The sequence below is a fragment of the Armigeres subalbatus genome, chromosome 1, assembly GCF_024139115.2.
Source record: "Armigeres subalbatus isolate Guangzhou_Male chromosome 1, GZ_Asu_2, whole genome shotgun sequence".
Classification (NCBI taxonomy): Eukaryota; Metazoa; Arthropoda; class Insecta; order Diptera; family Culicidae; genus Armigeres; species Armigeres subalbatus.
Window position 1 is genome coordinate 317,580,118 of NC_085139.1, and position 24,514 is coordinate 317,604,631.

The 24,514-nt window shown below is 44.3% G+C and overlaps 1 protein-coding gene across 1 annotated transcript in view; it reads right to left on the minus strand.

Annotated features, from left to right (window-relative positions):
* The window catches only part of LOC134207975 (tRNA dimethylallyltransferase), a 494,434-nt gene that overhangs the window by 396,211 nt on the left and 73,709 nt on the right, over positions 1 to 24,514 (minus strand). The window lies entirely within an intron of this gene.

Genomic DNA, 24,514 nt, shown 5'->3' on the forward strand with positions numbered 1-24,514 from the left:
GAAAGCTGGAAGCGAAGGAAATCAAAATATGTATGGATGGAAACGAATGCTCTTGTTGGAAATTTGGTGTTTTGATTTAAATTCTAATTGGTTCCTATAGGAAGCGAATTCTCGTTGGATGAGGATCGATTCTAACCGAAAAAAAGCATGGAAAAGTGAAGATCCGCGTAGTGATGGACTGTTCAAGAGGGAAACTGGAACGTGAAGCATCCAAACGGGCATTGGAATAGGAATGAGTTGTGAGGCTATGAATTAGCATTTTACGACCCTTCAACTGTCAACGTGAGGTTGTTTGTAGTCTTGAACAGAGCCCAAGGACAAAAATCTGCTTCCTAATAGACTATTTTATGATTGAGCCCGAGCTTGTTAAGATCTTTACTGCGTTTAGGAAGAGGGAATTTAAATTAGCTTAGGACGGCGATCATTTCACCTGCAAAATGATTAAACTTTTCTCATCTTTTTTCAAATTCATTCGAATTTCCTTGGGAAATTCATTCGAATTTCCTTGGGAAATTCATTCGAATTTCCTTGGGAAATTCATTCGAATTTCCTTGGGAAATTCATTGGAACTTCCCTGGGAAATTCGAACTTCCTTGGGAAATTCATCCGAATTTCTTTGGGAAATTCATCCGAATTTCCTTGGGAAATTCATCCGAATTTCCTTGGGAAATTCATCCGAATTTCCTTGGGAAATTCATCCGAATTTCCTTGGGAAATTCATCCGAATTTCCTTGGGAAATTCATCCGAAATTCCTTGGGAAATTCATCCGAATTTCCTTGAGAAATTCATCAGAATTTCCTTGACAAATTCATCCGAATTTCCTTGACAAATTCATCCGAATTTCCTTGAGAAATTCATCCGAATTTCCTTGAGAAATTCATCCGAATTTCCTTGGGAAATTCATCCGAATTTCCTTGGGAAATTCATCCGAATTTCCTTGGGAAATTCATTCGAATTTCCTTGGGAAATTCATCCGAATTTCCTTGGGAAATTCATCCGGATTCCTTGGGGAATTCATCCGGATTCCTTGGGGAATTCATCCGAATTTCCTTGGGAAATTCATTCGAATTTCCTTGGGAAATTCATTCGAATATCCTTGGGAAATTCATTCGAATTTCCTTGGGAAATTCATTCGAATTTCCTTGGGAAATTCATTCGAATTTCCTTGGGAAATTCATTCGAATTTCCTTGGGAAATTCATTCGAATTTCCTTGGGAAATTCATTCGAATTTCCTTGGGAAATTCATTCGAATTTCCTTGGGAAATTCATTCGAATTTCCTTGGGAAATTCATTCGAATTTCCTTGGGAAATTCATTCGAATTTCCTTGGGAAATTCATTCGAATTTCCTTGGGAAATTCATTCGAATTTCCTTGGGAAATTCATTCGAATTTCCTTGGGAAATTCATTCGAATTTCCTTGGGAAATTCATTCGCATTTCCTTGGGAAATTCATTCGAATTTCCTTGGGAAATTCATTCGAATTTCTTTGGGAAATTCATTCGAATTTCTTTGGGAAATTCATTCGAATTTCCTTGGGAAATTCATTCAAATTTCCTTGGGAAATTCATTCGAATTTCCTTGGGAAATTCATTCGAATTTCCTTGGGAAAATCATCCGAATTTCTTTTGTAAATTCATTCGAATTTCCTTGGGAAATTGATCACAATTTCCTTGGGAAATTCATTCGAATTTCCTTGGGAAATTCATTCGAATTTCCTTGGGAAATTCATCACAATTTCCTTGGGGAATGCATCCGAATTTCCTTGGGAAATTAATCCGAATTTCCTTGGGAAATTCATCCGAATTTCCTTGGGACATTCATCCGAATTTCCTTGGGAAATTCATCCGAATTTCCTTGGGAAATTAATCCGAATTTCCTTGGGAAATTCATCCGAATTTCCTTGGGAAATTCATCCGAATTTCCTTGGGAAATTCATCCGAATTTCCTTGGGAAATTCATCCGAATTTCCTTGGGAAATTCATCCGAATTTCCTTGGGAAATTCATCCGAATTTCCTTGGGAAATTCATCCGAATTTCCTTGGGAAATTCATCCGAATTTCATTGGGAAATTCATCCGAATTTCCTTGGGAAATTCATCCGAATTTCCTTGGGAAATTCATCCGAATTTCCTTGGGAAATTCATCCGAATTTCCTTGGGAAATTCATCCGAATTTTCTTGGGAAATTCATCCGAATTTCCTTGGGAAATTCATCCGAATTTTCTTGGGAAATTCATCCGAATTTCCTTGGGAAATTCATCCGAATTTTCTTAGGAAATTCATCCGAATTTTCTTGGGAAATTCATCCGAATTTTCTTGGGAAAGTCATCCGAATTTCCTTGAGAAATTCATCCGAATTTATTTGGGAAATTCATCCGAATTTATTTGGGTAATTCATCCGAATTTCCTTGAGAAATTCATCCGAATTTCCTTGGGAAATTCATCCGAATTTCCTTGGGAAATTCATCCGAATTTCCTTGGGAAATTCATCCGAATTTCCTTGGGAAATTCATCCGAATTTCCTTGGGAAATTCATCCGAATTTCCTTGGGAAATTCATCCGAATTTTCTTGCGAAATTCATCCAAATTTCCCTAGGAAATTCATCAGAATTTCCCTTGGAAATTCTTCAGAATTTCCCTTGGATATTCATCCGAATTGGAAATTCATCCGAATTTTTCTCTGGCAATTCATTCGAATTTCCCTTTGGAATTTCATTCGAATTTCCCTTTGGAAATTCATTCGAATTTTCTTTGGGAAATTCATCCGAATTTTCTTTGGGAAATTCATCCGAATTTCCTTGGGAAATGAATTGATGAATTTCCTTGGGAAATTCATCCGAATTTCCTTGGGAAATTCATCCGAATTTCCTTGGGAAATTCATCCGAATTTCCTTGGGAAATTCATCCGAATTTCCTTGGGAAATTCATCCGAATTTCCTTGGGAAATTCATCCGAATTTCCTTGGGAAATTCATCCGAATTTCCTTGGGAAATTCATCCGAATTTCCTTGTGAAATTCATCCGAATTTCATTGGGAAACTCATCCGAATTTCCTTGGGAAATTCATCCGAATTTTCTTGGGAAATTCATCCGAATTTTCTTAGGAAATTCATCCAAATTTCCTTGGGAAATTCATCCGAATTTTCTTGGGAAACTCATCCGAATTTCCTTGAGAAAATCATCCGAATTTTCTTGGGAAAATCCTTCATCCGAATTTCCATGGGAAAATCATCCAAATTTCCTTGGGAAATTCATCCGAATTTCCTTGTTATTATTTTTCATGAATTTGCGATGTGAATAACAAAACGAAGACAAGTTAGCAACAAAAACTTAAGAAAAACTTTTGAAACTCGTACCCTCACCAACTGGTGCCATGCCCCTCTAAATAGGAACTTTAGTTACGTGAATTACCGAAGCAGTTAAGTTTATAATAATGTTAGAAAATTTCAGATCCCACATCTCTGTCTGTTAGATTCTTTCAGAGAAATTAGAAGTCCTACCAAATTTGACGCCAAATTGGTAGTGCGAAGTAAAAAAAACTCTCTTAGAATACCTGGACAAGGAGGTCCAAAACAAAAAATCCAAAAGGAATTCCGCGAAGCTTGCTAGAGATCTGAAAGAGTAAACATAAGTAAAGTAAAGCTCGATTAACATTAAAAAAATCTTTTCTCGTGCTACCATAAAATGGCAGGCCCTGTAATATGATTCCTCGGTATAAGATTAGTCAGTCAAACAGGTCTATTCTCATTCACCTGATCACTTCGCGCCCATTTTCAAAGCCTTTGCATACAGGTGAACGAATAATCATAATCACTCTGCTACAGTTTTTATCAGACCCCGCGCGCACCCCGGCTGACTGGTCATGTTCCTTCATTCTCCCTCCGATAGACGGACAAAGTACGGACGGGCCAACGCCAGTAAACCAAACATCACATCATGCTAATGTTTACATAAGCACCTTTTAGCTTCTTCCCCGTCTTCTTTAAGTTCTGCTTCACGGTTCCCCTCCATCACGCCCGGGCGGGCGGTGGATAGCGCCCCACTTTGCATCGAGTGGGTCATCGATAGCCCATACTCCAGGAAAGCAAAACACAAGAAGGAAGGGAACCTAATGGGAAACCCGAGAGCAGAAGCCGCGCTGCTGCTGGACCTTTTCAAGAGCGAAAAAAAAGTCGAAAGAAACAGGAAGCCATTTTCTCTCCCTTCGTTCGCAGGGTTGCGTAATCATGGCTTGGTGTTGTATGTAGATTTTGAAATATGCATACACTTTCCTCTTGAGTTAACAAGAGGCAACTTCAAGGTTCTGGCCAGTTTCTTGGACAAATCCAGGAGCCAACGGACGAAGAAGAAAAAGACGATTCGAAACAAATGCCCAAGGAAGCATTGCGTACCTGTGGTTATAGTCATCCATTGGCGATACGGTTCTGAGTTTAAACGCACGCACTGGTTCCGTACTAGACAGGGAAGAAAGGGGCTGTTTCCAGTAAATAATCAATGAGCTTATTAGAATTTCCGCACGGTGTGAGTCGGGAACAAAAAAATATGTATTAGAAAGTGAAAGGAACTGGGTCATGCTTTTTTTGCTACAATTGGGGTTTTTTGTTATACGGTGATGAAGTCGTATGACAACAAAAGTGGAGAAATATGTGCTCCGTAGATTGCTGATAAAAAGTGAATAATTCTCCTACTGGTACATTGGGTTTTCTCATAGTTGGCCAACGAAACAAAAACTTTTCATCGATTTATTATAATCATTGAAATGTTTCGTTTCATACTGTCGAGTTGGGCACATTTGTATAAGACAAATTACCTTTCAAAAATCGAAACAGGAGATCACTTTTCGAGGGAATAACCTTCAGTAACTATAATTGTACAAAAAGGTAAAATATGCTATTGCGTGAGGCTCCACACCGAAAAGGTTTATTCATTGAAGCGTCTACCTACGTAGATTCGAACAGGCGCTGAATAAAAACGACTGTGGAATATGAGTAATGTTTTTTTTTATAAGTTGGTTTGCTGGGTTTTTCTCACGCAAATTTACCACTAATGGAAAGTGAAAAAAAGGTAATATATGATGGAAATTAACAACAAAAAGGTCATAGGTCATCTAACAGCTGAGCTTGAAGCTATAAATAGAGTTACGGATAGGATCATGTCCTCAACCGAAAAAAAAAACAGGAGGAAGATACATGAATCATTTTTTAAATCATCCAAAATAATTAGAAATGATTCGAAATAATTTTAAATGATAAGAAAAGTATTTAAAGCTTTGAAATGGAAAGTCTTTACTTGTTATAAGACGTAAAGTATAGTCAAGTTACAATCAAGTGGTGAAATTAAATGGGACAGTACTTGCTTGTCTTATGACAAGGGATTTAGAATTATTCAACGGAGTAAATCTGTTTTTTCAAGATCTTCTCGCCTTGAAAATGTTTTTTTCAGTGTGACTTGATATTATAAAAAAAACCCTGATTAATTCACCTAGCGGTAATTGTGCCTTTCTCGTCCATTATAAAAATAGGGGGAAGGATCGTTTGGCCAAAAACCCATTCGGCCGAAACCCATCTAACCGAAAGTAATTTGGCCGAATGGGTCATCCGGCCGAATAGGACATTTGACAAGTAAGAAATGAGGTGTGAAAAGATATCTCACTTCTCACTACTTATTTGCCACTTCTCACTGTGAAAAGTGAGACGTCTCACAACTCACTCCTCATTTCTCGTTTTTCACAGTGAGAAATAAGAAATGAGGGGTGCAAAGTGACACGTCTCACTTCTCATTTCGCACTTCTCACTTTTTATAGTGAGAAGTGATAAATAAGGAGTTAAAAATGAGACATCTCACTACTTTCTTCGTGCTTCTCACTTTTTACAGTGAGAAGAGAGGAATGGTAAGTAAGACGTCTCACTTCTCACTTCTTATGGTAAAAAGTGAGAGGAGCGAGGTGAGTAGCGAGACGTCGCACTTCTCATTTTGCAGTTCTCCCTTTTTCACAATGAGATGGAGAAATCAGAAGTGTGAAGTGAGTTGTGAGACGTTTCACTACTCATTTATCACTCCTCATCTCTCACTTCTCACTGTGAAAAGTGAGTAGTGCGAAGTGAGAAGTTGGACGTGAAGTGAGTAATGACTCACTTCTAACAGTGAGAAGCATGAGATGAGGAGTGGAAAATGAAATGTCTCACTTCTCATTTCTCACTTCTCATTTTACACTCGTAATTTTTCACTCGTCATTTCGCACTTATCACTTTGCGAAGAGCAAAGTGAAAAGGAAGAAGCCTCCCTTCTCATTCATCACTTCCAGCTATAAGTTAGAAATGAGTTGTGAGACGTACAATGACACATTCGGCCTATTCGAGCAAATGACCTTTTCGGTCGAATAATCTATTCTGATAAATGACCTTTTCGGCCAAATTACGTTTTCGGTCAAAATGTCCTATTCGGCCAAATGACCTATTCGGCCAAACGATTTATTCAGCCAAATGACATATTCGGCCAAATGACCTTCTTCTTCTTATTGGCATAACATCCCCACACTGGGACAGAGCCGCCTCGTAGCTTAGTGTTCATTAAGCACTTCCACAGTTATTAACTGCGAGGTTTAAGGTTTAAGCCATGTTACCATTTTTCCATTCGTACATCATGATGCTAATACGATGATACTTTTATGCCCAGTGAAGTCGACACAATTTCCAATCCGAAAATTGTCTAGAGCGGCACCGGGAATTGAACCCAGCCACCCTCAGCATGGTCTTGCTTTGTAGCAGCGCGTCTTACCGTACGGTTAAGGAGGGCCAAATGACCTATTCGGCAAAAAGATCTACTTGGCCAAAATAACCTTCTCGACCAAATAACCTATTCGGCCAAATGTCCTATTCGGTCAAATTTCCTATTCGACCAAAAGTCTTAATCCATTCTTTGAACGCGAATAATTTCATATCGAAACATGAGAAAATACTTCTCGGAACAATTCGATTTGCGCAACTCCGACAATTTATATCTCAGGGCTCGATTCATTTGCATCTTGGAACTCGGGTAATATATGTATCGCTGATCTGAGACGATCCTCATTTCGCAAAGACCTACACTTACTAATTTATCAACAATTTTGATTGTTCGATAGAAATAGTAAACTGAAACAAGAACGTAGGGAGAAATTAACTGCACTCAAGTTGAAAAAGATTTAAAATAATTTGGAAATGTTTACAAAAGATCAAAAAAGAAACCAATTTAAAAGATTTGAGATTTGAGATTTGAGCGCCGATCTACTTTGAACCACGAAGCAGTAGCGTGATTGCAATTTTCTAACGGTGGCGGTTTAACATTATTTACCAAACATTTTGTCAGTGGGTGATGAAGAATATCTTTTTCAAATGGTTGCATTTCCCGTGTACTGATGGCGGTAAGGAAAAATCCATTAATTACTAAATTATTAATTATCAGAGATTTTTGTATGAATAGTCATACTTTAAACTAATCCCATCATAATGATCATTAACCTATTAATTGTTATTATTCCATTGCCCGGAGTGTAGAACTATCCTATTTATATGATGCTAGGATTGTGTATTTCTACGCCATAATATGTCAAGAAATTATGCAAAATGTTTCAAAAAAACCCTGATTAATCCACCTAGCGGTGATGGTGCCTTTCTCGTGCATTATAAAAATAGTATTTTGGCCATTACTCTTAAGCCCATAGTCCGATCTGGCCAATTTTCAATAGGAAACAATGGGAGAGTATTCTGCGTCGAATGCAACTTGTTGCGAGTAAATCTGTTAAGGATAAGTGCCCGAAAAATGAGTGACACTTTTTCACGCGATTATTCCGTAAAAAAAAGTATTTTGGCCTTAACTTCCGATCCCATAGTCCGATCTGGCCAATTTTCAATAGGAAACAATGGGACAGGATTCTGCGTCGAATACAACTTGTTGCGAGCAAATCGGTTAAGGATAAATGCCTGAAAAATGAGTGACATTTTTAAATCAATTTTTCTATAAAAGAGGGGTATTTTGGCCATAACTTCCGAGCCCATAGTCCGATCTGACCAATTTTTAATAGGAAACATTGGAACAATATTCTGCGTCAAATGCAACTTGTTGCGAGCAAATCGGTTAAGGGTAAGTGCCTGAAAAGTGAGTGACATTTTTTGCGCACACACACACACACACACACACACACACACACACACACACACACACACACACACACACACACACACACACACACACACACACACACACACACACACACACACACACACACACACACACACACACACACACACACACACACACACACACACACACACACACACACACACACACACACACACACACACACACACACACACACACACACACATAAACGTACAACTCGTGCTAAAAAAATCATCTTTTTGCAACTTGTTGCACAAACTACTATTACATGATTAATTATTTTAGAGCGTCTTAGAGGAAATGCTACAAGGTTAAAAGACTATTATTCTTCCATTTACTTCCACTATTCACCATGAATTATTACATGAATATGAAAAAAAAATTCTTCGAGACTTTCTTCCATCTCAAAATTTTTGAGAATTCCGAAATTCCCTAAAAATCATCAATTTTCTTGAAAATTCTGGGAAGCTTCTTTCATAAATTTAAAAGAATTTTTCCAAGAATCGTTCCAGGAATTCCGCGGAAATCGTACTCTACGAGCTTCTTCAAGATTTCTTTTTTAATTTCTCTAGGAATTTCTTCAGAAATGCCATTAAAAGTTTCACCTAAGGGTACTTAAAAAAAATCTTCAATAGTTTCTATTACGATTTCCTCCAGTGTTTTGTACAGTAATTTTTCATAAATTTGTTCAACAGTTTGTCCGGAGAGCAGTGCTATAACATAGTGATAATACAGGATTATTATTTTTAAATGGTTCATCCCATTTTGATCCATAGATCCATATTGGATACGCATTCAACAATTATTCCATTACAGGTACTGTGTAGTTTTTTTCAGTACTTCCCCTATGAGCCAATGAGAATAATGAGTGGAAGTGCGTGATGAACACTAAGCTGCAATGTGGTAATTCTCAAACGGTGCATGTAATGCCAACGAAAAAGAACAGAAGAGAGAATACCAGCAGATATTTTTAAGTACTGGTGAAGAAATTTTTCAAGAGATTTTCCATTCATAAATTCAATTACCTATCCATTCTTCAGAACTTCTGGATAAGGAAATCTCTAAGACTCCTAGATCAGGCATTCTTGGGGTGAATTTAAAATCAGGAAAGAATAAAACCCTACAGAATTCTTGGGTGCGAATTTCACAGGAATCCTTGTAGAAGGCACTTTTCAGAAGTTCTGTTGACAGATCTTCTGAAGGAGAAGAAATTTCCTATAATTTATGGATGAAGATTCAATCATAATTCGTGACGGAGAAATTCCCCAAAGTTGACAGAGAAAGGAATTATCTTGAATATCTAGGCTAAGGTGGTTAATTGCCCGGATCCCCGGAGTTGGGATTCCTCCAAGTTCCTGGGGCAATTCTTCAAAATTTCTGAATAAATATTTCTGTAAGGAAAATTCTTGAAGGAGGAATTTTCCAGAACTTCTGAAGGAGAAATTACCCAAAAATCCTAAAACAAAAAGCAATTTCCCAGCAATTTCCCAATTCTTAGAGACGGAAGAACACAGAATACTTGGAAAACCAGTTTCAAGGAACAGGAATTCCGGAAGGAAGTATTTGTTCAGAATTCAAGAAAAATTAACGTCTGGAGTTGGGCGAGGTTCCCCAAAATCCTTGGACAAAAATTCTTCATAAATCCTGAAGGCGTAAATTCTCAGAACTACTGGGAAGAATTCCCCAGAAATCTTAGAATAACTCTGCATTCTTGTAGTATAAGTTTCCCTGAATTGCTAGAGAAGGAATTTTGCAGGATTCTTGATGGAAGATTTTCTCTATACTTAAACAAGAAGGCACACTCCAGAACTCTTGATGAAGCAATTTTCCAGAATATCTGGAGGTGATAACCCAAGCAACACAATTGAAGAGAATGTGGTTGCTGCGACTTGATTGTGACTTAATCTGGTCATATACAAGTTGCAGCAATCTGTTTAGAACATGTGTGCTGCTCGGGAAGTTGAGTGCTATCATTAGTTGTGATAGAACTTTGAAATTATTATGGAGAAGCCTGTCACACCGAGATGTTGCATCAAAGCATCATTGAAGTTGTAACTGGAAGACAGTGTAATTGAATTGCCTGCCATAGTGTGGGTAGCAGGGACTACGTCCAAGGGCTTGACGATCCCTCCCGAGGCCATCTGCGAGTTGTGATGCCTGCCTAGGATGTGGTGGGGTTTGAAAGTCGGCCATGTTAAGCTCCTATAAAAAGCTGCAAGTATCCGCAAGTAGGCCCCACCAAAGCGACCGTGTGCCGCTCAAAGCGCACAAGCCCAAGTCCTGGTGTTAGGTGCGATGCTAAACATACCTGACACGACGGCCCTCCGATTTGCGCAGGCCCAATAAGCCGCCTTTAAAAACAACCCTTACGAACGACATAGAAGATTATACGACTCGATACAATCGGCAACGACAACCTAGGCGACAAATAAATGATCACGATTAAAAGCTTGGAACATAAAACTGCAAGTCGCTAGGCTTCGCAGGTTGCGACAGGATAATCTACGATGAATTACATCCCCGCAACTTCGACGTCGTGGCGCTGCAGGAAATTTACTGGACAGGACAGAAAGTGTGGAAAAGCGGGCATCAATCGGCTACCTTCTACCAAAGCTGTGGCACCACTAACGAGCTGGGAACCGGCCTTATAGTGCTGAGTAAGATGCGCCAACGTGTGATTGGGTGGCAGCCAATCAACGCAAGGATGTGCAAGCAGAGCCGTTTCTTTAACTATAGCGTCCACGTGCATTGCCCACACGAAGGGAAACCCGACGACGAGAAAGAAGCGTTCTATGCACAGCTGGAGCAGACATACGATAAATGCCCACTGCGGGACGGCAAAATCGTCATCGGCGACAGGTAGCTCAGGTAGGCAGGGAGGAAATAAATAGACCGGTCATCCGACCGGATAGTCTGCATACCGTATCGAATGACAACGGCCAACTATGGATAATCTTCGCAGCCTCCCGCGGAAGGATAGTCCGAAGCACCTTCTTTCCCCGCAAAAATATCCACAAGGCCACATGGAGATCACCTAACCAAGAAACGGAAAACCAAATCGACCACGTTCTAATCGACGGTAAATTCTTCTCCGACATCACGAACGTCCGCACTTACCGCAGTGCGAATATTGAATCCGACACTACCTCGTTGCAGTATGCCTGCGCTCAAAACTCTTGACGGTGTACAACACGCGTCGAAGTCGGACGCCGCGGCTTAACATTGGGCGGCTACAAGACGGTAGACTAGCCCAAGAATACGCGCAGCAGCTGGAAGCGGCACTCCCAACGGAAGAGTAGCTAGGCGCAGCGTCTCTTGAAGATGGCTGGAGAGATGTTCGATCCGCCATTGGTAGCACCGCAACCACTGCACCTGGCACGGTGCTCCCGGATCAGAGAAACGACTGGTATGACGGCGAATGTGAGCAGTTAGTGGAAGAGAAGAATGCAGCATGGGCGAGATTGCTGCAACACCGCACGAGGGCGAACGAGGCACGATATAAACAGGCGCGGAACAGACAAAACTCGATTTTCCGGAGGAAAAAGCGTCAGCAGGAAGATCGAGACCGTGAAGAGACGGAGCAACTGTACCGCGCTAATAACACACGAAAGTTCTATGAGAAGTTGAACCGTTCACGTAAGGGCCACGTGCCACAGCCTGATATGTGTAAGGACATAAACGGGAACCTTCTTACGAACGAGCGTGAGGTGATCCAAAGGTGGCGGCAGCACTACGAAGAACACTTGAATGGCGATGTGGCAGACGAAGATGGTGGCATGGTGATGGATCTGGGAGAACGTGCGCAGGACATAATCTTACCGGCTCCGAATCTCCAGGAAATCCAGGAGGAGATTGGCCAGCTGAAGATCTACAAAGCCCCTGGGGTTGACCAACTACCAGGAGAGCAATTTAAACACGGTGGTGAGGAATTAGCTAGAGCGCTGCACTGGGTCATTACCAAAATTTGGGAGGAGGAAGTTTTGCCGCAGGAGTGGATGGAAGGTGCCGTGTGTGCCATCTACAAAAAGGGCGATAAGCTGGATTGTAGCAACTACCGCGCAATCACATTGCTGAACGCCGCCTACAAGGTACTCTCCCAAATTTTATGCCGTCGACTAGCACCAATTGCAAGGGAGTTCGTGGGGCAGTACCAGGCGGGTTTTATGGGCGAACGCTCCACCACGGACCAGGTGTTCGCCATCCGCCAAGTACTGCAGAAATGCCGCGAATACAACGTGCCCACACATCATCTATTCATCGACTTCAAAGCCGCATATGATACAATCGATCGGGACCAACTATGGCAGCTAATGCACGAACACGGTTTTCCGGATAAACTGACACGGTTGATCAAAGCGACGATGGATCGGATGATGTGCGTAGTTCGAGTTTCAGGGGCATTCTCGAGTCCCTTCGAAACCCGCAGAGGATTACGGCAAGGTGATGGTCTTTCGTGTCTGCTATTCAACATCGCTTTGGAAGGGGTAATACGAAGAGCAGGGATTAACACGAGTGGTACAATTTTCAATAAGTCCGTTCAGCTATTTGGCTTCGCCGACGACATATTATGGCACGTAACTTTTTTTTTTAAAGCTTTATTAGAAAAAAAAACTTAACGTAACTTTGAGAAGATGGAGGAAGCCTACATCAGACTGAAGAGGGAAGCTAAGCGGATCGGACTAGTCATCAACACGTCGAAGACGAAGTGCATGATAGGAAGAGGTTCAAGAGAGACAATGTGAGCCACCCACCGCGAGTTTGCATCGGTGGTGACGAAATCGAGGTGGTAGAAGAATTTGTGACGCATAGTGGCTGGAAATCTACGTACTTTGGACTCCGCAAGACGCTCCGATCGAATAGAGTTCGCCGCCGTACCAAACTGACAATCTACAAAACGCTCATTAGACCGGTAGTCCTCTACGGACACGAGACCTGGACGATGCTCGTGGAGGACCAACGCGCACTTGGAGTTTTCGAAAGGAAAGTGTTGCGTACCATCTATGGTGAGGTGCAGATGGCGGACGGTACGTGGAGGAGGCGAATGAACCACGAGTTGCATCAGCTGTTGGGAGAACCATCCATCGTTCACACCGCGAAAATCGGACGACTGCGGTGGGCCGGGCACGTAGCCAGAATGTCGGACAGTAACCCGGTGAAAATGGTTCTCGACAACGATCCGACGGGCACAAGAAGGCGAGGTGCGCAGCGGGCAAGGTGGATCGATCAGGTGGAAGATGACTTGCGGACCCTCCGTAGACTGCGTGGTTGGCGACGTGCAGCCATGGACCGAGCCGAATGGAGAAGACTCTTATATACCGCACAGGCCACTTCGGCCTTAGTCTGAATAAATAAATAATAGAATACAAATTTACTGTAGACCACAGCGCTAAAGCATTCGCGATAATCACAGCGATAAACAGTTTTCCAAGAGATTTATGCGAGTTAGCAACGGAGCTAACCGATGGGCGCTAGAAAAATGCTGACGACCCCGTCGCATCGAATTGGCAACGGAAGCCGCCAGAACGAGGTTGTAGGTTGTTCTTTTTTAAAAAGAAATCCCGGCGCGGAAAATTTTAACTTGCGTAATATTAGGTGACTCTAAAAGTGTACTGGAAGCTGTTGCTAATCAAAATTCAAACCACCCGTGGATCACATCAGAAACATTCTACAGGAGAAATGAGACAACAGAGAACTTTGCTAGGTTCCAGCACATGTAAACATCCCTGGTAATGAAAAGGCAGATGGTCTTGCAAAAACTGGTGCAACACTTGAACATCCAATGACCAATAGACATAGAAACGCCCCAGACGGACTTAAAACGCCTTATATTTGATAAGTTAATTCAATCATAAATGTAGAAAGTGAATTCCAGGCGGTGGTTCCCATAGTGTCCCATAGAACACTTCATTCAAGTACAACATCTACTATAGCGGCGGTGACAGAGCAGAACGAGGAGTTGGCTTCATGGTTATCCACGAAAGCAGATGAAGCGTGTTATCCGGTGGAAGCCGATAAGCGTCTATGCCCCAACGAACGATAAGCCTGATGACGTGAAGGATGAGTTCTATGAGAGCCTTGATAAGGCCTACGGAGAGTGCCCAACACACGATGTGAAGATTGTCATCGGGGATGCAAATGCGCAGATCCGAAGAGAAAGTTTCTGTCTCCCTGTCATTAGTACGGACAGCCTCCATTCCGTTCCCAACGATAATGGTCTGCGACTTGTAACCTTTGCTGCTGCTAGAGCAGCGGTTCTCAACCTTTTTCATGAGAGGTACTCCTTCGAGCAATGACGTACCCCGTATTTTTTGCTGTAAATGAAAATAAGCATTACTTAAGACATAGACAGAAAAGACAGAAAACTAACTGGTTATATGGCTCACCAAAAAGTTATTCCGTGAAGCTTACAATTTAAATTAGATTTTTACATCAAGCGTCCTATAAGTCTTTGAGGACTTTTGAAGGCTTCCGAGCCTTTAAAAGGAGGCTTACGAACCTCTTGAAAGCTTCCAGTCTTTTAAAAGGAAACTTCCGAGCATCTTAGGAACGAACTTTTCTGGATCCAATTTTATTCCACCTCGCGTTTTCAAGGTCTCCACTTTCAATAATGAAGCAACGGTCAGCTGTCATCTTTTTATTCTGCGCCTGCTGCTATGCAGCAAACCTAAAATAAAAAGATGACGTAACTTCGTAACTTCTTCGTTGAGATTGGTACCTTTGAAAATGCGAGGTGAAAATTATTTGGATTATGGATAAGTTAAGCTAAAAGGGAGACATTCGAGCCTCTTGGGATATGGCATTAAAGCCACTGGAATAGAGGCTTCCTCTTGAATGGAAGCTTCCAACCCTCTTGAAATGAGGCATCCAAGCCTCACAAAAGGGAGCATCCGAGCCTTTTGAAAGGAGGCTTCCAAGCCTCTTGAAAGCAGGCTTCCGAGCCTCTTGATAAGAGGTTTCTGAGCCTTTTGAAAGGAAGCTTCTGATCCTCTTGAAAGGAGGCTTCCTGAGCTTCTTGAAAGGAGGCTTCCGAGCCTCTTGAAAGGAGGCTTGAGCCTCTTGAAAGGAGGCTTTGAGCCTCTTGAAAGGAGGCTTCTGAGCCTCTTGAAAGGAGGCTTCCGAGCCTCTTGAAAGGAGGCTTCTGAGCCTCTTGAAAGGAGGCTTGAGCCTCTTGAAAGGAGGCTTCTGAGCCTCTTGAAAGGAGGCTTCTGAGCCTCTTGAAAGGAGGCTTCTGAGCCTCTTGAAAGGAGGCTTCTGAGCCTCTTGAAAGGAGGCTTCCTGAGCTTCTTGAAAGGAGGCTTCCAGCCTCTTGAAAGGAGGCTTCCGAGCCTCTTGAAAGGAGGCTCTGAGCCTCTTGAAAGGAGGCTTCCGGGCCTCTTGAAAGGAGGCTTCGAGCCTCTTGAAAGGAGGCTTCTGAGCCTCTTGAAAGGAGGCTCTGAGCCTCTTGAAAGGAGGCTTCTGAGCCTCTTGAAAGGAGGCTTCTGAGCCTCTTGAAAGGAGGCTTCTGAGCCTCTTGAAAGGAGGCTTCTGAGCCTCTTGAAAGGAGGCTTCTGAGCCTCTTGAAAGGAGGCTTCTGAGCCTCTTGAAAGGAGGCTTCCGAGCCTCTTGAAAGGAGGCTTCCTGAGCCTCTTGAAAGGAGGCTTCTGAGCCTCTTGAAAGGAGGCTTCTGAGCCTTGAAAGGAGGCTTCTGAGCCTCTTGAAAGGAGGCTTCCTGAGCCTCTTGAAAGGAGGCTCTGAGCCTCTTGAAAGGAGGCTTCTGAGCTCTTGAAAGGAGGCCTGAGCCTCTTGAAAGGAGGCTTCTGAGCCTCTTGAAAGGAGGCTTCCGAGCCTCTTGAAAGGAGGCTTCTGAGCCTCTTGAAAGGAGGCTCTGAGCCTCTTGAAAGGAGGCTTCTGAGCCTCTTGAAAGGAGGCTTCTGAGCCTCTTGAAAGGAGGCCTGAGCCTCTTGAAAGGAGGCTTCCGAGCCTCTTGAAAGGAGGCTCTGAGCCTCTTGAAAGGAGGCTTCTGAGCCTCTTGAAAGGAGGCTTCCTGAGCCTCTTGAAAGGAGGCTTCCGAGCCTCTTGAAAGGAGGCCTGAGCCTCTTGAAAGGAGGCTTCTGAGCCTCTTGAAAGGAGGCTTCCGAGCCTCTTGAAAGGAGGCTGGAGCCTCTTGAAAGGAGGCTTCCTGAGCCTCTTGAAAGGAGGCTTCTGAGCCTCTTGAAAGGAGGCTTCTGAGCCTCTTGAAAGGAGGCTTCCGAGGCCTCTTGAAAGGAGGCTTCTGAGCCTCTTGAAAGGAGGCTTCTGAGCCTCTTGAAAGGAGGCTTCTGAGCCTCTTGAAAGGAGGCTTCTGAGCCTCTTGAAAGGAGGCTTGAGCCTCTTGAAAGGAGGCTTGAGCCTCTTGAAAGGAGGCTTCCGAGCCTCTTGAAAGGAGGCTTCCTGGAGCCTCTTGAAAGGAGGCTTTGAGCCTCTTGAAAGGAGGCTTCCGAGCCTCTTGAAAGGAGGCTTCTGAGCCTCTTGAAAGGAGGCTTCTGAGGCTCTTGAAAGGAGGCTTCTGAGCCTCTTGAAAGGAGGCCTGAGCCTCTTGAAAGGAGGCTTCCTGAGCCTCTTGAAAGGAGGCCTGAGCCTCTTGAAGGAGGCTTCCGAGCCTCTTGAAAGGAGGCTTCCGAGCCTCTTGAAAGGAGGCTTTCCTGAGCCTCTTGAAAGGAGGCTTCCTGAGCCTCTTGAAAGAAGGCTTGAGCCTCTTGAAAGGAGGCTTGAGCCTCTTGAAAGGAGGCTTCCAGGCCTCTTGAAAGGAGGCTTCCTGAGCCTCTTGAAAGGAGGCTTCTGAGCCTCTTGAAAGGAGGCTTCTGAGCCTCTTGAAACGAGGCTTCTGAGCCTCTTGAAAGGAGGCTTGAGCCTCTTGAAAGGAGGCTTCTGAGCCTCTTGAAAGGAGGCTTCCTGAGCCTCTTGAAAGGAGGCCTGAGCCTCTTGAAAGGAGGCTTCCAGGCCTCTTGAAAGAAGGCTCTGAGCCTCTTGAAAGGAGGCTTCCTGAGCCTCTTGAAAGGAGGCTTCCTGAGCCCCTTGACAGGAGGCTTCCAGCTTCTTGAAAGGAGGCTTCTGAGCCTCTTGAAAGGAGGCTTCTGAGCCTCTTGAAAGGAGGCTTCCTGAGCCTCTTGAAAGGAGGCTTCTGAGCCTCTTGAAAGAAAGCCTGAGCCTCTTGAAAGGAGGCTTCCTGAGCCTCTTGAAAGGAGGCTTCCAGGCCTCTTGAAAGGAGGCTCCTGCAGCTCTTGAAACGAGGCTTCTGAGCCTCTTGAACGAGGCTTCTGAGCCTCTTGAAAGGAGGCCTACGAGCCTCTTGAAGGAGGCTTCCAAGCATCTTGATGGAAGGCTTTGAGGCTCTTGAAAGGAGGCTTTGAGCCTCTTGAAAGGAGGCTTGAGGCCTCTTGAAAGGAGGCTTCCGAGCCTCTTGAAAGGAGGCTTCCGAGCCTCTTGAAAGGAGGCTTCCGAGCCTCTTGAAAGGAGGCTTCCGATCCTCTTGAAAGGAGGCTTCCGAGCCTCTTGAAAGGAGGCTTCCGAGCCTCTTGAAAGGAGGCTTCCGAGCCTCTTGAAAGGAGGCTTCCGAGCCTCTTGAACGGAGGCTTCCGCGCCTCTTGAAAGGAGGCTTCCGAGCCTCTTGAAAGGAGGCTTCCGAGCCTCTTGAAAGGAGGCTTCCGAGCCTCTTGAAAGGAGGCTTCCGAGCCTCTGAAAGGAGGCTTCCGAGCCTCTTGAAAGGAGGTTTCCGAGCCTCTTGAAAGGAGGCTTCCGAGCCTCTTGAAAGGTGGCTTCCGAGCCTCTTGAAAGGTGGCTTCCGAGCCTCTTTAAAGGAGGCTTCCGAGCCTCTTGGAAGGAGGCTTCCGAGCCTCTTGAAAGGAGGCTTCCGAGCCTCTTGAAGGGAGGCTTCCGAGCCTCTTGAAAGAAGACTTCTGAGCCTCTTGAAAGGAGGCTTCCGAGCCTCTTGAAAGGAGGCTTCCGAGCCTCTTGAAAGGAGGCTTCCGAGCCTCTTGAAAGGAGGCTTCCGAGCCTCTTGAAAGGAGGCATCCAAGCCTCTTGAAAGGAGGCTTCTGATCCTCTTGAAAGGAGGCTTGAGCCTCTTGAAAGGAGGTTCAGAGCCTCTTGAAGAAGGCTTCCTGAGCCTTTTGAAAGAAGGCTTCCTGAGCCCCTTGAAAGGAGACTTCCGAGCCTCTTGAAAGGAAGCTTCCAGGCCTCTTGAAAGGAGGTTCTGAGCCTCTTGAAAGAAGGCTTCCGAGCCTCTTGAAAGGAGACTTCTGAGCCTCTTGAAAGGAGGCTTCTGAGCCTCTTGAAAGGAGGCTTCTGAGCCTCTTGAAAGGAGGCTTCTGAGCCTCTTGAAAGGAGGCTTCTGAGCCTCTTGAAAGGAGGCTTCTGAGCCTCTTGAAAGGAGGCTTCTGAGCCTCTTGAAAGGAGGCTTCTGAGCCTCTTGAAAGGAGGCTTCTGAGCCTCTTGAAAGGAGGCTTCTGAGCCTCTTGAAAGGAGGCTGAGCCTCTTGAAAGGAGGCTTCCAGCCTCTTGAAAGGAGGCTTCCAGCCTCTTGAAAGGAGGTTCTGAGCCTCTTGAAAGGAGGCTTTGAGCCTCTTGAAAGGTGGCTTCCGAGCCTCTTGAAAGGGGGCTTCCGAGCCTCTTGAAAGGAGGCTTCCGAGCCTCTTGGAAGGAGGCTTCCGAGCCTCTTGAAGGAAGGCTTCCGAGCCTCTTGAAAGGAGGCTTCCGAGCCTCTTGAAAGGAGGCTTCCGAGCCTCTTGAAAGGAGGCTTCCGAGCCTCTTGAAAGGAGGCTTCCGAGCCTCTTGAAAGGAGGTTTCCGAGCCTCTTGAAAGAATGTTTCTGAACATTTTGAAAGGAGGCTTCCGAGCCTCTTGAAAGTAGGCTTCTGATCCTCTTGAAAGGACGCTTCTGATCCTCTTGAAAGGAGGATTCCGAGCCTCTTGAAAGAAGTTTTCTGAGCCTCTTGAAAGATGGCTTCCGAGCCATTTGAAAGAAGGCTTCCGAGCCTCTTGAAAGGCGACTTCCGAGCCTCTTGAAAGAAGGCTTTCGAGCCTCTTGAAAGGAGGCCTGAGCCTCTTGAAAGGAGGCTTCCTGAGCCTCTTGAAAGGAGGCTTCTGAGCCTCTTGAAAGGAGGCTTCCTGAGCCTCTTGAAAGGAGGCTTCCTGAGCCTCTTGAAAGGAGGCTTCCGGGCCTCTTGAAAGGAGGCTGGAGCCTCTTGAAAGGAGGCTTCCGAGCCTCTTGAAAGGAGGCTTCCGAGCCTCTTGAAAGGAGGCTTCCGAGCCTCTTGAAAGGAGGCTTCCGAGCCTTTTGAAAGGAGGCTTCCGTGCCTCTTGAAAGGAGGCTTCCGTGCCTCTTGAAAGGAGGCTTCCGTGCCTCTTGAAAGGAGGCTTCCGTGCCTCTTGAAAGGAGGCTTCCGTGCCTCTTGAAAGGAGGCTTCCGTGCCTCTTGAAAGGAGGCTTCCGTGCCTCTTGAAAGGAGGCTTCTGTGCCTCTTGAAAGGAGGCTTCCGTGCCTCTTGAAGGGGGCTTCCGTGCCTCTTGAAAGGAGGCTTCCGTGCCTCTTGAAAGGAGGCTTCCGAGCCTCTTGAAAGGAGGCTTCCGAGCCTCTTGAAAGGAGGCTTCCGAGCCTCTTGAAAGGAGGCTTCCGAGCCTCTTGAAAGGAGGCTCCCGAGCCTGATGAACACAAAACAATTTTTAAAGACTGTTAACTATAAACCCGCATTTAGTTAACAAAACAGCATCAGAAAAGCTCCAGTATTACTCAAACGACTAACAACCTCAAATCATTCTTTTATTTAAAAAAAAATAGGAGAACTACGAAATGCGAAAAGACAACACCTATTAGAAATCTTCGGGGAACAGGAAGTGCTCTTCGGAATTCTGAAGGATCACGACCTGAAGCTAAACCTATTCCTGAATACGATTATGCCACATTTGACGTATTTAACGTTTAGGCATCTCAATGCAGTGAAATTGATAATTGGTAATACCGTTTTCGTTTCCGGCCAAAACGACCAAACTGGATAAAAGGTCGGTAATTAAATAAACAAACAACCCAGATATTCTGACGCTCGATTCGGATCCATCTAGCGTAGTAAGAATCAGCCTAATAAGATTTGTCGGAAAGCCATGTTCTAGCATTATATGCCATAGATCGTTCCATTTCACTGAGTCGTACGATGCCTCGAAATCCACAAACAGTCCGTTGTTGATCATCCTTCTCGAAAACCGCTTTGATACTCGCCGACAAAGGTCTCCGCAAATGGGCGTAGTCTGCTAAACAGAACCCGGGAGATTACCTTGTTACCGGCGGGTAACATTTGAACTTTTTTTTCCCTAATTCGAGCGTGAAGATTTTGTTAGATTTGTTTAATCTTCCATACGGTGGGTTTAAATCTTGCGTTGGGTGGTCGAAACGCAAGCCAAAAAAATGAGCGCCTTGCCCAGTATGAAACGACATTGAAAGGCGGAAATATGGATCGCATGCTTTCTGTGGACAAATGAGTACCAAAAAAAGAGGCTGGAGGAAAAAAACGAAAGCAAGGGACTAGACAGTGAGTCTTCTGGCTTTGAGAGCACGAGAGGTGTTTATGGTGAAAAGTGGTAATTTGTAGCATTGTCCCAAGCCACGAGTTAGTGTATTTTTGACCCCGAATTTTCGGTCGGTCGCCTCGTCGCCTGGGTAGAACCGTGAGCTGCTTCCGCTGCTGCTGCGGCGTCACCGTCCAGCCACACCGATAGCTTTTCTACTCCGCAGCCGACGTACCGGCGGCTGCACCTAGCGGAATATTCGATCGGAAGCCTCCCTGCTACCCAACCGCCGGCCCTCTAGTCGGCAGCTCCATCGCTCGATCACCCGACGGCTGCATTATTAACACCCACTTGTAAGTGTTTTTTTTTTGTAATAAAAACCTGTATTATCCAATTTCATGGTTAGGTCCTTCACGCTCCCGAAAACCTTCCCAAACCATCAGTGACACTGAGACCCGGAACAAAAGAGGCCTTTTGAGTCCACCCTAGACGGCTGCCGTGGCTAGACCAGCAGCTAGGGGTTTAGGCCAGTTCCCTTCTGGAACTGAGCGGTTCCGGGGCCACAAAATTTAGAGTCTTACAACCTTGTAGGCGATATTGAGAAGTGTTATACCTGGATAATGAGTACAATCGAGTCTGTGCCCTTTCTTACAGATAGGACATAAGAGGACATCCAGCCAGCTCAAAGGCATTTCTTCTCCCTTCCAAATCATTTGTATCATCAGGTGATTTTTTTCGTTCAGCCGATCAATCGTGACTCTTAGAAGCTCGGCCGGGATTCCGTCCTTCCCAGCCACCTTACCGCTTTTAAGCTTTCAAACAGCTTTAGCTTGTCCATCATCCTCAAACCTGATTCTGTTTGGTCTCTATCTATCCGATTGGTTATTCAACAATAGCTCAAAGTACATTACAATCTTCGACATGCTCATTGGATATATTATTGCCGTTCACAAATATTTCAAAACAAATGTGTACCTGTTCATTCAACAATCAATCTAAAATCAATTAACATCTCTTTGGGTTAGAGAATGCGCAGTCGATCGAAGAGCAATCGCTGCATACCTAATTGAATAACCCTTCAACCAAGAGTTCTTCCAAGAAGACGTTGATCAGTAACATTCTAATTTGCAACGTTCAATAGTTTGCACCTATCAATTTTGCTAGCTTCGAAATCCAAGAATTATTCCTTCCTTCGACGATATTGAACCGCCTTTTGGGTATAGCGCCACTTTTGCTCCCTTCCACTCCCCATTTCCGTGCATTGCAATTTTCCCAAAAAAATCGAATCTCACCACACAGCTAAACGCTCTCTAAACACTTGCCAACAGCGAGCTGAAGCAAATTCAAGCCAACCGGTAGACAAAAATGCGTTGATTCATCATCACTCCCAATTCCGGTCCGCAGTGCAACACTCTTCGCTGGCTCTCTGCCAAAGTGGGCTGCACGAGAAGGGAATCAACAAGTGGGAATAAGTCAATTTTTTTTTCTGCGTCGGACTGGCTCCAAAACCCGAGAATTCGAACCGAAGGAACGTGCGAACCATCAGTAGGTAACAGTCTTCACGAGAGTGCCGAGAAGAGGACCGCGATTTCAGTTGAAACAGTTCATCGATTCTGCGACACGGTGCGCCACGGTGTGGTGGCGTACCTCGAACGGAGGTGGAGAGCTTCATCGATACCGCTCTGGCGAGCTGCGCTGCGGCGGCGACGGCATCATCATCGCCAGCAGTCACGGGCGTTTAGATTTGGATGGTAATCAAATTTGATGAGCACTGGACCCAAAAGCATCAGGCCCCCCAGCCCACTCGAGTGGAGTGCGGGAACGTGCTGAGTGACGAGCGGAGGGGAGAATTTTCGTGGTCCGTTCATGAATGAATGAACTTTGCAAAGCGCCTGTCTTGGCCTTGAACGTTCTGGCAACTGGGGGTTTGGCGTGTAGGACGCGAAGATGCTCCCATCACTTGGGTGCACGGCGGAGGGAAAGGGGTTGAGCTTTTGTTATGGTTTCCATAAAGACTTTATGTGGGTCCAAATTATATTTGTGCTTTTTAAAAACTGTTACGGATCGAAAGTCTTCGGCGTAGCTCAACGGAAAGGAGGACGGGCTAAACAAGACCTTCCTGAAAGAGGTTTGCTTCTAATCAAGAGATGTTAAGATTTGAAGAGATTTGTTTACGATTTTGGAAATAAATATATGTTGGAAACCATATTATGTATGTGATCAAGGGATCCTTTTGGCCACGATTTTCAGACAGAATTTGACTTTAGAAAATTTCAAGATTATTTTCATATTCGTTTTCCAAGAAACAAAACACAAAGCATGATGGTGACCATTTTGCGAAATTTCTATTATAAAACCATGCAACATTTATGTGCATCTTTTACTATTACTTACTTTTACTATCTAATTATCACAGTTCGTAGTTGAGAAGAATTGAAAAAAATATTGGATAACGAAGCAAATATTGATGCTAAGCTAAATTCATTTTCATTTCTAATAGTTTCACCACTTGATTGAAACTTTACCGATACGTACTTAACAGCAAGGATATCTTCAATGATTCTTACTTGACTCCTTATTGTACGAGAAAGGCAAAAGGATCCCGACACCATTTTTTTTTTGCAGAAGCTGACTAACCGTGACGCTCGATTTCTCACTCAGTCTGTTTCATAAAAACACGTAATTTAAAGTTTGCAACCCGATATTTTATCGTAGGTCGATTAATTAAATGCTCATTTTATTCTGCGTAATATTCCACCACTAATTCCCCATTATAGCCACCGCTTAGATTCCGCGTCGCCTAGCAACAACAGACCGTTTCACGGCATACTCCGTTTTTTTTCGGTATCGCCATTTCGCATTAATATTCAAACATGTGTTTACGGTGATGGTGGTGCGATATCTTCTGCCCCATCATAGTTGACAGGGAATTCTCCAGCGTACAACCAAACAAGACATCCAAGAAATTCTTGTTCCGCGAGCACATTTGCATAAAAAACCGATTGCAGCGTCAAGTGGTGGCCTGTTCCCTACGTCGCGTTGTTTCTGTTCCTGGTTGAGCCATTTTCTGCTCCTCAGGCGATATTGTTGAAGAACGAGGCAAGAAGGGGATCTGTGCCGAACCCGTTCTCAGCGACTAGGTTACTCGGAGCATGCATAACAAAAAACAAAACTCATACAAAAAGGGGTCGTCCAAAGACGCCCGGGGCACTCTCGGCATTAGTAGGCTTGAGAGGTGAAAGATATCTTCGCGGAAGGAGCAGAGAACCGTCGCACAAGACTCATCCAGTGGATATGTAGAAAGAAAAAAAAAACATCCCATCCCAATTCAATGGAATCACGGCCTTGATATTCATACATAATTCAAATGTGGCTCACGAGGGACGTGAACCGAGTAAAATTAGTTATAATTTAGGCTTTCATATTTTTTACGGTTTTTGCGAATATTAAGAGATCCATTTTTGTCTCGCATTCACGCACTTTCGGAGCACTGTGCATCGCCGCCGTCTGCGGTTCGGAGTAAAAGTTGTCTCAGACGCGGGCGAATTCTTTACTCCTTTATGCGTGCGATGATGAGCGTTCTCTTGAATGGACTGGATGGCGTTGGAAAATGTCAGTCTCTGAGTGGAGGAACGTATAATTAACGAATGAATTCGCAGCAATTTCCCACGACACGGCGCGCCCCACATATGAATGGCAGATTCTTGACTGTCTTAATTTTCCGTTGACGGTCCCGTCAAATGGATCAGCTCGTTCCAGATGAGGCGAAAATCGAGCTTAATCAAGAATTCTCCAGCGTATTTCGGAATTGGAAATGTGGAAAAGCAGCCTTTACTTACAC